General features: G+C 39.8%; 1 long non-coding RNA gene across 1 annotated transcript; it reads right to left on the bottom strand.

Annotated features, from left to right (window-relative positions):
• Positions 1 to 2,910: 2,910 nt before the first annotated feature.
• LOC127535941 (uncharacterized) lies at positions 2,911 to 3,989 on the bottom strand. Its single transcript, XR_007944873.1, has 2 exons — positions 3,784 to 3,989; positions 2,911 to 3,681 (listed from the first exon to the last, which is right to left on the bottom strand). It is a non-coding gene; the product is annotated as an uncharacterized LOC127535941 (long non-coding RNA).
• Between the last annotated feature and the right edge of the window lie 10,037 nt (positions 3,990 to 14,026).

Raw genomic sequence — 14,026 nt, 5'->3', positions numbered from 1 at the left:
CCTATGATGTTTTTGTCATATTTTGGACCACATACTAAAAATAAAACATACTAAAAAATTCAAAGTGATCCAGAATCCAGGATCCTTTCCGGATTGCCACCAAAATTAAATCAGATCTTCCTCTTACCATAGTCTACATCCCCTCAAAATTTCATGTGAATCTGCCCAGGCGTTTTTGAGTTATCTTGCTAACAGACAGACAGACAGACAGACAGACACACAAACGCCGGGTGTCACATAACCTCCTTGGCGGAGGTAATAATTCATACAATGCACTAAAGGCAGCACCAGTAAGCAATTTGGTTATTTAATGATGGTTCAGCTGTTCTACCAAAACAAATTACTCATCACTATTTTCAGGAAACATCATGTTCTTTCTTAACTCCACCCAAAAATGTTCCAACAAGGCAAGTCATTTCCCCCTCTAACAGAAAGATAGCAGCTATGCAGGGACACTATATTTATACTCAAACCTTGCATATTGCAGCTTTAGGGTATTTTTCCTTTTCTAACTGAAGTGTTGTACAAGCCAGAATTCTGAACTGCATATTCATGCACTGATAAAAAGTCAGGAGATCACTACAATCATTAAGTCAGATGACCTGAGGCCCTTAAATATTTGTACTAAATTTCACAGCAAGATCTGTGATATTTGTCAAGACATTCACAGTTTGATCGTAATTGCTGAGCGTAGCTAACCGAGATCAGTCATACAAATTAATGGATATGAGCCAGTCGAAATTAAAAACCTATAAACTATCAGCTCTCAAAAATGTTGTGAAGTTAAAGAGTTTAAAATTATTTCTCTATCAGGTTTACTGGGTTTATACACATGGAAGTCTGGGAAAAGTAGTTCTTAAGGAAACACTGATAGCCCATAAACTCAAGGTCATTAAACTTCATGAAGGTTTCATCATATTGCTCGAATTAAGCAGTGAGGTCAAACTGATCTACAAGAGCAAAGAAGAATTTCATTGAAGGAACTTAGAATTCTCCTGTAATGGATATTTTCTGCATGCTTTTGTTGTTTGGAGCATTTCAGCAACTTTAGAGGTTCGTGATTTACTATTCCAGGGACTCAAAGAGGAGCTTAAAAGCAGATCACAATCAGAGAGGGGATGTCTCTTTTTGTAAGCTGCGGGATAAAAGCAAGAGCATCTAAGATGTCAGTTCGAAGCAGAGGAGCGCAAATACAGGGACAAAATGGAGGAGAGGAAAAATAAGGCTGGAGACTTGGAGGAGGAGAGGGAAAATGGAGGACATAAAGCAAAAAAAGTTTGAGAAACTGATGAGAGAAGAAGTCGGGGGCTGTAAACTGCAGGTGTGGAGGGAAACGGAGAAGACACAAGGGTATAAAGAGAGAGCAGGGCAGAAGGCTGCACGATAAAAGGAACGAAGATAAAAAGTGAATAGAAGGGATGCATAAAGGGAAAGACAGATAAGATGGATGGCTGAGCAGATAGATGGATGGATGGTAAACAACAGCCTGGGTCATAATGACACGATGCAGCTGTGGTCTCTGTCCTCCTGACCTGCCATTACCACACAAACACACACCCTCCCTCATTACAAACCAAAAAAAATGCAAACCGGCAACACCAACTGATACATCACAAACACATCACAGTCACCTATGGACCTCTGATGGGATTTCACTGACTTCTTCAAGCAGCATACTGCAGAAATACACAACAACTAATGCTTTACTATGTGGACACACAAACATAAGCATCACCAGTTTTATTGCTTTTCAGAAACTTCAAGTCATTTTCATACTAACAGAAATACATGTGTTCCTAAATTAGATTTATGCCAAGTTGTGTTATCTATAGATAGCTTCAGGACTGCAGTCAGACATTATATGTTTCATTTGGTTTCTTCTATTTGCTACTTTGTTCTCTTCAAAGACAGCCACATCCACAGAGAAACATCCAACTGTTAGAGTTGTGTGACATTTTTCTCTGTTTGAATACCAACAGTATCGTCCAGGGTTGAGGATGAGTGAAGGCTGCAAAGCTGCAGTTCCTCACTTGGCCACTTGAGGCTGCCTATCAAAATGAGTCACTCCCCATAGACCTGCATGTTAAAAACAGCCAACTTTACCACTAAAATAAAGATGTTTACAAGCTGACACAATAAAATGATTTTGATCACTCTGGCTAATTTTCCTGTTCCTGTTCAAATGTACTGAGGGTGAATTTTTATATAACGTACCTATTTAGACTATATTGACGCTTAAAGTTATGTAAAATTAAAAATCTGGAGACAGTGAGCAACACGTGAGTGGAATAAAAATTGTGTAACTTTGTTTTTTACAGTGGAGAAATGGCAGGAAATGAGGGGAGAGTGAATGAAGTCCACTGGAATTTGGTGACAAGCAGTGTAATCACAATATTCTACTATATGTGACCCACAAAAATGACCATAACATGATTCTGAAATACTTCACATACTGCAAAACAATGATCTATAATCCATCACAGTATTCCTAAAATGAAGAAGAAAAGAAGGCAGGACTTGTGTTTATTTGCCGTACTGTGGTGCCATTGTTTGTGGATTATCACCATTACTCAGTTTTAATGATGTGTCATTTAAGTTAATTAGCTCCCTGATTTGCTTTTCCCCGCAGTCCACCATTCTCTACCTTTCGTTCAGTTTACCTTCAGTCATTTGATGAAAATCACCAGGTCCTAAGAATCAATTAGTGTCTGCATTCTTTAATAAAAAAATGATGGTTGGTCGTATATCGCAAGAAGAAGATGATAATGTATAAATACAGTTTAGTAGAAATCTGTTTGTCTACATGTTTACTGCATTCATTCAGCTCTGTTAATTGTTAACCCATGTGGATATAACAATATGGATATATGAGACTCAGCTGACAATAAATATACATATTTAGAATCAGAATCAGAATCAGAATTACTTTATTCATCCCCGAAGGGAAATTCAGTTGTCAGGGTTCTTATCTGTTTAATTTTGAATTGAATAGCCTGACTGCTGATGGCAAGAAAGATTTCCTAAATCTTTCGGTCTTGCAGCACAGGGATAGGAGCCGTCCACTGATGTTTTGTTGCTCATTGAGGCAGATGTGAAGTGGATGATCCATGTTGGTCAGAATGGCCTCCATCTTGCTCAGTGCCCGTCTCTCCACCTCATCCTCCAATGTGTTCAATCTGATTCCAACCACAGAGCCAGCTTTTTTAATCAGTTTGTTCAGACGCCTTGCATCCTTCTGTTTTATGCTGCCTCCCCAGCAGACTGCAGCATAAAACAGGACACTTGCTACCACAGACTGATAAAACATCTGCAGCATCTTACTGCAGATGTCTAGTGATCATCTTACTGACATGTAAGTGTATTTTTTGCTGCAGAAATGCAAGATTCGTCACTGAGAAGCGGAGTCATGATTAAGTCACTGTTTCCTGATTCCTCAGTGTGTCCTGTCACATATCTGCAACCAACTGTAAACTTGCAAACACAATCACAAAATTGCTTCCTCTGTGCACAAAAGTTAACATTTTCAGATCTACCACGCTGAAGCGGAAGAGTGTTTTGTAAAAGTTTCTTTCTTGGTTAAGAAAATCAGTGTGCCTCACGCAGATGTAGAGCTGGAAAAGAGGAGGAGAAGTCTTTTCTGGTTTCCATCTCAGCTCAGAGATGGAAAGAGAAGAGCACCACCTGCAGACGGCAGAAGAAGACTGTTGGACTCATAAACAGCAGCAGAGATGGAGGAAAACACAAATGAAGCTTGATGAATCAACACACAGCACAGAAACTTACCGTTCATCTTTACTTTAGTGTTTTAAAAGTCTGCACCATTGTTCTCTTTGTCCATCTCTTCACTCTCCTTCCTTTTCTCATTCTTTGCTGTCTTTGCGTCTCATTTCACAGGCTGTGGTTGCCAAGGTAACTGACATTAATTCATACAGCCATGGATTCGATGCTCTACTTATTACTATTTACCTCTGCAAGCCTCTGAGTGTCTGTGTGTCCAGATCTGAGCTTTTTAGATTGCACTGAGAGAGAGAGAGAGAGAGAGAGAGAGAGAGAGAGAGTGTGCTTCCAACTTTTTGTCGACTGTTGTTAGAGTCCAGCTTCATATTTGTATCTGCAGTTGGGATTTTCCCCTTTTGTTTCGTGCGGATCGACTCAGCCGGTGAAGGTACAGTACTCAAGTTGTCGAGTTTCTGCAGACGATGAAAGAAACAGGGAGAAAGCAAGAGATGAAAAGAGGAACAGAGTGGCAGAAAATACTCGAATTGGCACACATATGCAAATGTAGATGAAGATGCGTGCACAAGCGCTTTGTGCCCTGAAGGTCACGCTATTTTCAAAGCGCGACACACACATGCGGGGTGACGTGTTGCAGCACACACACACACACGCACACACCTGACTTCATTATCTGCGCTCTGCGATCAGGATGTCAGCAGCAGCAGCAGCAGCAGCAGCCATGGTAACAAGTGGAGAGAGGGAGACTGCTGAGATTCACAGCCACTTCACACCAACGCATCATTAATGTCATTTAACTCGCCCCTTGGTGACACGTCCTTTCCCTCCGTCTGTTTTCGTCTCTCCCACTTTTCTTCTCACCCCTCCTCCCCTCTCTGTCTTCCCCTCCTCCTTCACTTCCCTCTCACCAATCCATCTCTCTCTCTGAGTCAGGTTTTTTATGTGGGGCTTTGCTGATGACTCACAATACCTGGTTACTTCCCAAAATGTGTGACCTGCTGCCTCATTACAACCCAGCTGCACTGGAGCTGCTACAGGAGCTAATCACTGACATTTATACATTTATTTGACTTTGTGCAGGAGCAACACAGGATATATGCAGTGCAACACCTCACTGCATCAGATTAGTGTTAGAAATATGCAGTGGAAGCAGCAGAGGATCCTCTCATTAGAAATGAATGAGCTCCCATTCAGCAAAGGACAAAAATCTCCGTATTAAAATATTTTATGCAGTCAGCTGTATTCCTGCTGAGCCTCTGCACATCTGACTGAATGTTTTCATACGTTCTGTCGTATTTCATTGACGTGTGGGAGAAGAAGGTGGCTGACAGAAACCGACCATCATACACACTGATGGAGGATTAAATGATGCCCTACATGTGAATTCATCCGTCAATTCTTTCCCAAACTGATCATCATGTCAAAAAAAACCACAAAACGATGAATTTTTAAACAAATACAAGAGAACTTAACGTGGTTCATTTTTGTAAAGTCAGCTGGTACACGTTTCCAAAGCACACGACAAAACTCTATCTAGTTGGAGAAAAAGAGGAGACAGAAAAAGAGAACAGATGGATGTAGCTAATAAATGGAGTAATAGTGCCATCTGCTGGTCACAAAGGTGACACTCAGCTATTCTTTATAGTTTTATCCATCCATTCTCTATACACCACTTTATCCTCATTAGGGTCGCTGGAGTCTATTCCAGCTGACTCGGGTGAAGACAGGGGACACCCTGGACAGGTCACCAGTCTGTCACAGGGCTACATATACAGACAAACAATCACACTCACATTCACACCTACGGACAATTTAGAGTAATCAATTAACCTCAGCATATTTTTGGACTGTGGGAGGAAGCCGGAGTACCCACGTATGCACAGGGAAAACATGCAAACTCCATGCAGAAAGATCCCGGGCTCAGGCCGGGACTCGAACCGGGGATCTTCTTGCTGCAAGGCGAAAGTGCTAACCACTACCACACTGTGCAGCCCATATTTTTATTCATATCCAACTAAAACAATCTGAGGCCCTGAAATTATGGAGTCCTATTTGTGTGAGAAATGTTGGTGTTTATGATTTGAAATTGTCTCACCTTACAGTAACTGCATCACCTTTAAGTTCAGCAGCAGGTACACTACCGTAGAAATGTCCATATTTTTGAAAGAAAAGCTTGTTTTTCCCAGTGAAGATTACATTAACCTCTGTGTCGTCCTGCGGGTCAACTATATTTTCACAGTGAAACTTCTGATGTCCACATTTTCAACATTTTTGAGAAATTTTTGAACATTTTCATGGAAAATAAGAAATGTAAAAAAAAATATTTCTCTAACAACATTCACAAAAAAGTCAAGCAAAATCCAACATTAGAAGTTTTACTGATATATGTGTAATCACTAGATATTTCTAGGATTTTTGGAAGATATTTACTCATTTTTTGAAAATATTTATAAGAATTTTTCAAATTTGGGGGATGTTTTGAATAAAACTTTTAAGGGAAACGTTTAAGGAATTATTGGAATTTTGTTCCTGAAGGTTTTGAAAATTTTCATAAATTTGGGGATTTTTTATTGAATTCTTGGATTTTTTTTCAGACAAAGAAACAATATTTTTTGGTGCTTGTAAGTGAAGACAATAGGAGGGTTCAGTGAATCAGAAATACAGTGTAGACATTGTTAATGTGGTAAATGACTATTCTAACTGGAAACCGCTGATTTTTAATGGAATATCTCCATAGGGGTACAGAGGAACATTTCCAGCAACCATCACTCCTGTGTTCTAATGCTACATTGTGTTAGCTAATGCTGTTGAAAGGCTAACTGATGGTTAGAAAACCCTTGTGCAGTTATGTCAGCACATGAATAAAAGTGGGAGTTTAAATGGAAAACATGAAATTATCCGGGCAACTCCAACCTTTTGAACCGAAAAATAAAAACGTAAAATTAAAAACTAGCAGTTTAATTTTACTATTTCAAAAATTCAGGCCCCACAGCAGGAAGTCAAAGCAACAAACGTCATCCAGCCTTTATTACTAAGATTGAAGTCTTTCTCTTTTTTTAAAGACAGATTCAATCACTGAGTTTATCAAGTTTCTAGTTATGTTAGAAGTTTTTCCACTCTTCAGGAATGTTTTTTTTTTGCTGTGTGGTTCGTGTTGCTCTTTCTCTTTAAAACACTCCACAGGTGTTCTTTTGGATTCAAGTCAAGCAACACACTTGTCCACACTGTAGTTTTCACTTTCTTCTTGAGAAATTCTTGTGTGATTTTGTCAGTGTGCTTTAGATTGTTATCCTGCTGGAATATTTCTCTTCTGTCGAATTTCTGCAGACTAGAGGTGTCGAGTCTGAAGCGCTTTCAAGTCTGTTTTTCAGAGCTGGAATGTGAAAGCAACACACTGTCAGTAGCACCATTTTAGAAGGACAGCACCTCTTATTAGTGGTACTATGGCTCATTTTATGTCTCCTGATTACTGCCATTGTGTCTACATTGATTTCTAGTAGGTCACCAATCTCCCGATGTCCTTTCACATCTTCGTAAAGCTTCACAAGCCTATTTTTTGGTAGACAATGCAGACATACACAGACAGACGGAGCTCAGGGATCCAAATTAAGAAATTTCTGCTCATTTTATAGCCAAGTTCATGGAGTTATTCTGATTCTAAATCACAGGAACTCTGTTTTGTTTCACTGATCCCATGTGTTTTCGCTTTTGTTGCATTAAATTTCACACTGGGGGCTGTATCTTCAATATAGTCTGTTTAAGGTTTTAGTTTTTGACTGTTAATAAGAGAAAAGCCATCTTACAAATTATGTAACTACTGAGAGTCGATGCAAATTGGAATTTAGGTGATATTGCACAGAGATGTATTCACTTCTTTTGTATACTGTACCTCACCATGTTGCATTTGGCTTTTATTTTGTCTGCATAGCCCAAAAATGTACATTTGCTGCCATCAAGATGAACACAGGAGAAGCACCAAATGTGTGCACATCCAACAAAATTTTGTAGGCGTAAGACAAAAACATTTCCAACAGGTAAGAAAGCAGTCGACACACTTTCAGGCTGCTTTCTCAGAGGCAACGTTTTTGATCTAAAAGATCTTCCTCAGGCAAGTGTCAGAGAGAAAAAAGGCTTCTCTTGTATAGACACTAATCCGCTCAAATCATTATCGCCCACCGGTCAGCCGGTAACATGGAAAAAACAAAGAATACGTCAAACTGCAAGATGCACCAGACAAACACCAGAGGAGTTTTTGAATACAATGTGACAGTAATACTATCTGATGATATATAATGATAATTTCTTTTTTTTAAAAAACAGTAGGAAAATGACAGCAGTTGAGTTTCAGACAGTTTCCACAAAAGATATGAAGTTCCCTTCTTAAATCAGGTCTATTTAGACATAACTCAATGATCTGTGTCAAAAAAAAGTACATACAGTTCATACGCACACATTCCATGTCAGTGATAGACCAAGACCTGTAAATTACAATCAGGGGGGAACATTATGGTAAATAAAGCCACAAAATATGGATATGGGTTCATGCATACATTTACTTTTAGATTGTTCTCTTTCAGCTAGATAATTAAGATGTCTGAATATCTCTGAAAGGTTCAATCTTTGTACCTTTTTGTGGTCATTTTCTCTTCATGATATATCACTGCCAGGTCAAGAGACAATTCTGACTGGAACATAAAACATAAAGCATCAAACTGGCACAACAAAAGCCACAGGAGAAAGTCCAACCTCAAAATTACAAAATTAGAAGACCCAGGTGCCGTGTTCTTTGTGCTCTTTGTTTCTTACGGGGTTGATCTGGAACCCCTGGGGGGTAGGTCAGAGGAGAAGGACAAAAGGAAGGAAGAGGGGTCAGCCGAGGTCTTTGCATCTTAAGGGGGTGGCGGGGGTTGATCTCGACCTCGCCCGGACTGGGTCGGTCCAGAGCAGAGGTGGGTAAAGTAGCCAAAAATTGTACTTAAGTAAGAGTAACGTTATTTCAAAATAGTATCACTCAAGTAGAAGTAAAAAGTAGTTATCCAAAAAATTACTCGAGTAGAAAAGTATCTGGTAAAATACTACTCAAGTACTGAGTAACTTTTTGATGGTAATGTCTGATTTATTTTTTAGAAATGATGTGATCAGACAGGAAAAAATGTAAAATAAGGTGTAAATTCTGGTATTTCCAAATAATAAAATTTAAAAAACTGAAATGACAAGTTAAGGCACAAAAAACACAAACTTCCAAATCTCAGTTTTTCACACATAAAGCTTTGAAACAAATACCTGTAGTAAGGTAGTGTTTGTATGTTTGAACAGTGGAAACTACTTCCAGTGAAAAGATATACTGCATGCTCATAGAGTCTATGACTTAGACTGTATGCGAATGCTGTATCCCCCTCCTAAATTTACTTCACTAAGCCAGCCCTCTGGACTTCCAGTAAGCTGTGTTCCTATTGGCTGTCCAGGTGGCTGCTTGGTGTTATCAGGAACACCTGAGCAGCTCAGTAGTGATGGTGAAATCGAAGCTTCATGAAGCAATGAACCACTTTGACACATCTGCTTCAACAATGACACATTGCTTCGAAGCATTTGGCACAACCAGAAGAGTGACATCTGCTGGTCCTGTGTCAGAACTGCATCTAAGTAAAAAAAAACTGAAAAAGCCTCAGGACTGCTTGTCTCACACTGCTTTGTACTTGCAATAAATGTTTTAAAATGTTACATATGTATGTTTGTGTGCATATATGTGTAGTGTGTTTCTATGAATGCATGTGTTGTGTATGTGTGAATCTATGCTTATGTATCTATGTGTGTTTAATGTATTTAATGCAACTAGATATACACACGTGGACAAAATTGTTGGTACCCCTCAGTTAAAGAAGGAAAAACTCACAATTCTCACTGAAATCATTTGAAACTCACAAAAGTAACAATAAATAAAAATTTATTGAAAATTAAATAATCAAAATCAGCCATCACTTTTGAATTGTTGATTAACATAATTATTAAAAAAACAAACTAATGAAATAGGGCTGGACAAAAATGATGGTACCCATAACTTAATATTTTGTTGCACAACCTTTTGAGGCAATCACTGCAATTAAACGATTTCTGTATTTGTCAATGAGCGTTCTGCAGCTGTCAACAGGTATTTTGGCCCACTCCTCATGAGCAAACAGCTCCAGTTGTCTCAGGTTTGATGGGTGTCTTCTCCAAATGGCATGTTTCAGCTCCTTCCACATATGTTCAATGGGATTCAGATCTGGGCTCATAGAAGGCCACTTTAGAATAGTCCAACGCTTTTCTCTCAGCCATTCTTGGGTGTTTTTGGCTGTGTGTTTTGGATCGTTGTCCTGTTGGAAGACCCATGACCTGCGACTGAGACCAAGCTTTCTGACACTAGGCAGCACATTTCTCTCCAGAATGCCTTGATAGTCTTCAGATTTCATCGTACCTTGCACACTTTCAAGACACCCTGTGCCAGATGCAGCAAAGCAGCCCCAAAACATTACTGAGCCTCCTCCATGTTTCACCGTAGGGACAGTGTTCTTTTCTTCGTATGCTTGCTTTTTGAGTCTATGAACATAGAGTTGATGTGCCTTACCAAAAAGCTCCAGTTTGGTCTCATCTGTCCAAAGGACATTCTCCCAGAAGCTTTGTGGCTTGTCAACATGCATTTTTGCAAATTCCAGTCTGGCTTTTTTATGAGTTTTTTTCAGCAGTGGTGTCCTCCTTGGTCGTCTCCCATGAAGTCCACTTTGGCTCAAACAACGACGAATGGTGCGATCTGACACTGATGTACCTTGGCCTTGGAGTTCACCTTTAATTTCTTTGGAGGTTGCTCTGGGCTCTTTGGATACAATTCCAACGATCCGTCTCTTCAATTTGTCATCAATTTTCCTCTTGCGGCCACGTCCAGGGAGGTTGGCTACTGTCCCGTGGGTCTTGAACTTCTGAATAATATGAGCCACTGTTGTCACAGGAACTTCAAGCTGTTTAGAGATGGTCTTATAGCCTTTACCTTTAAGATGTTTGTCTATCATTTTTTTTCGGATGTCCTGGGACAATTCTCTCCTTCGCTTTCTGTTGTCCATGTTCAGTGTGGTACACACCTTTTCACCAAACAGCAGGGTGACTACTTGTCTCCCTTTAAATAGGCAGACTGACTGATTATGAGTTTGGAAACACCTGTGATGTCAATTAAATGACACACCTGAGTTAATCATGTCACTCTGGTCAAATAGTTTTCAGTCTTTTATAGAGGTACCATCATTTTTGTCCAGGCCTGTTTCATTAGTTTGTTTTTTTAAATAATTATGTTAATCAGCAATTCAAAAGTAATGGCTGATTTTGATTATTTAATTTTCAATAAATTTTTATTTATTGTTACTTTTGTGAGTTTCAAGTGATTTCAGTGAGAATTGTGGGTTTTTCCTTCTTTAACTGAGGGGTACCAACAATTTTGTCCACGTGTGTATCTAAACTAAATTCTAACTAAATGTATACTCTCCTTAACTTCTCTCAAAATGACAAATGGCAAATGTGCTAGCGTAATCTCCTCCTCTTAAAAACCCACAGTTTGAGGAGTGAATCAGACCCCTATGCGTTTTAAGACTTGGACAGATTGAAATGTCCCACCCCTTCAAAGTTTGTGTGAAGCAGCGCGACACGTGATGTGATGTAACGAGGCCTCGCTCTCGATAGTCACGTGATTGTGGGCGTGCTGAAGCAGGGATTGAAACACCGTCTCGGAACACTTTCGCTTCAAAAGCTCGGCACTGTGGCGAGCAAACTGGCTCGAGCGTAACATCACTACAGCTCAGTGTTTTCCTGCTTTATGGCTGCAGTCAAACATTTTCTCTGCTTCTCTTCACTGAACCGGGTTTGGCTTCATAGCTTTAGTTTGTTCTTTAGGCGTTGGCTTGCAGCTTCCAGCAGTAAAATCCTCTTTAATGTGTTTCTTGGTGTGTTTTAGGGCTTTGTACTGGATAGTTGTCTTGGTAAATGTGGTTCTTTAGCCACAGTTACCACATGGTGCTAATGTGTGCAGTGATTAGTGGATTTGGTGCAGCTGAGTTGTGTCTTTATCTTGGCTGTAGTGAGTCTTTAGAGGTTTTTGGTCAGACACATTCTGTGTTCTTGTTTGTGAACCAGCGTTGGTTGTCCAGAAGGTAAGAGTTCCTGTCCTGATTCTCTGTTTAAAGAGCTTCTCTGGTAGGCTACAGGAGACTTTAGCTTTTGGGTTGTGCTAGTTTGGTTTTTGTACGGTTTCATTTGGACGACTATCTTGAGGCCCCTCCATGTGGTTTAGTGAGGTTTTCTGGAACAGTTCTACAAAGCAACTTGCATCAGAAGAGACTTTGAGAGTTTTTAGGAAGTTCTGGAGACTAGACTTTAGAGCAGCAGAAACACTTGTTAGCAGTTTGAGCAGGACAAGGTGAGCTTCAGAGTAGAAATGAGAAGGAAACCTTCTTGACCCATGTAGTGAGCAGTGGCGGCCCGTGACCAAAATTACCAAGGAAGCCAGTGTAAACAATGTTGTGTTTGTGTTCTTGGAGTGAAGGAAGAGGCTTGCTGTTGGTAAAGATAACCATTTTTTATTTTGCAGCTAGCTCATGCTGTTAGTGTGCCTCACATGCTGAGTTTCTCATTCTACTGCTGCAGCATACAAACACAGTGCTCAGCTAAACAGCAGCGACGCCTCGTGGTCAACACTGATCATGACAAACAACAAATTAGATTCGGTGTTTTAACTGTTATTTTCATGTAAACAAATCAGTCTACTGTTACAGTATCTTTATTCTACCAACTTCTCATTCATTTTAGTGAAAAAAAGAGATTAACGAGAGGACAGCTTGTGTGAGAGACAGTCAGCGAGTGTCACATCAGGTGTCAATATGACGCGCCGCAGTGCTGTGCCTGTGATTCAGCCAAAGCGCGAGGGAAGGCTGTGGATGCGTGCTTCAGGCTGGGCGCCTGCTTACGGCTCTGGCACACAGTATTATGTGATAAGTTAAAGCCCATGCAAAGCTTGTGAACGTCTCGTAGCTTTATTACAGTCGAACATTAAACGCATAATGGCGAACAGACAGCAATTACGACAATATCAAGATATTACAAAAGAGATTTTATCCATTGCCAGACAGCATTGATGAATTTTTGCTTCGTGAAAAATGATTTGATTTCTCTCCCTAAAGAACCTATTGTACAGAAACACACGCAAACCTCTTTCACCACTAACAATGTCATGTGTGTGACAGCCTCGCAACTGAAATGAACAAATCACAAGGATGCCCAATTTTCATACATCCAAAAATCACTCAATATGAATGCACAACCCGTGCACAACGTCTGAATTACATCAGCTAAACATAAAACACATAGTTAACAATTGTATGCCGCCCATTGATCACTCGTGAGACTTGTTCCTTGCACAGATGTTTACTTCATAACACCGTAGAACTGCAGTACAGTAAAGCAATTCACAAAAGAATACATTACTTTCACATTACTGCACCTTCTTAAATACACTGCTCTAATATGTCAACAAATAAACGTTAACTAACCACTTTGCCTGCTGTAACCAATGGGAGGGTTAGCTTGAACAGCTGCAAACTCTGGAAACCACTCTGGAAAACTCCTACACTGCCTTTGAAATACAATATTCCATCCTTAACATACAGCAATATTCAATTTCACAATTTCATGCAAACAACAAAAAACACTGACCACTCTGTCCACTTGTAGAAACAGGGAGGAAAGCTCAACTTCAGCACAAGTCATATCGTGATCGCCTGTGAATCAAAAACAACAGAAAAGCAAAAGGCAAGAGGAACCAGAGATCGGCGGAAAATAATTACAGAGCCACCAAGTGGTCAAAAATTGCAAGTGCACCAAAAACTTCATAGTTTTAACTGTGCTTTCTCAGCTCCTTGGAATTCAAAAGAAACGTCTTAATCATATATTTAAAACATGTAAACTTATTAGCCATCAACTTATTGCCTGCATTTACACTCCCACCAATCATGCAGGGCGTGATTCACATAGAAACAACCAAATTTCTTAGTATCTTGTCAACCCAATACATAAGTCTAGTTCAGTGTTGTCCATTATCTTCACTAGCAGATTAAGCCTTTACTCAGCTTCAAGCAAAAGTACCGTTTTATGTATGGACCTATCGAAATAAACAGGTTTTGTAGTGCGTACACCCTTACTGTCTAATGTTGTGTCACTAATCAGTAGTTTGAGTCTTCTAACCTTTCCATCAGCTCCGGGAAAGACCTCGACCACT

This window comes from Acanthochromis polyacanthus, chromosome 10, assembly GCF_021347895.1.
Source record: "Acanthochromis polyacanthus isolate Apoly-LR-REF ecotype Palm Island chromosome 10, KAUST_Apoly_ChrSc, whole genome shotgun sequence".
In the NCBI taxonomy this organism is placed as follows: Eukaryota; Metazoa; Chordata; class Actinopteri; family Pomacentridae; genus Acanthochromis; species Acanthochromis polyacanthus.
The sequence above is the reverse complement of the archived record's forward strand: the minus strand, read 5'-3'. Positions and strand labels throughout refer to the sequence as shown.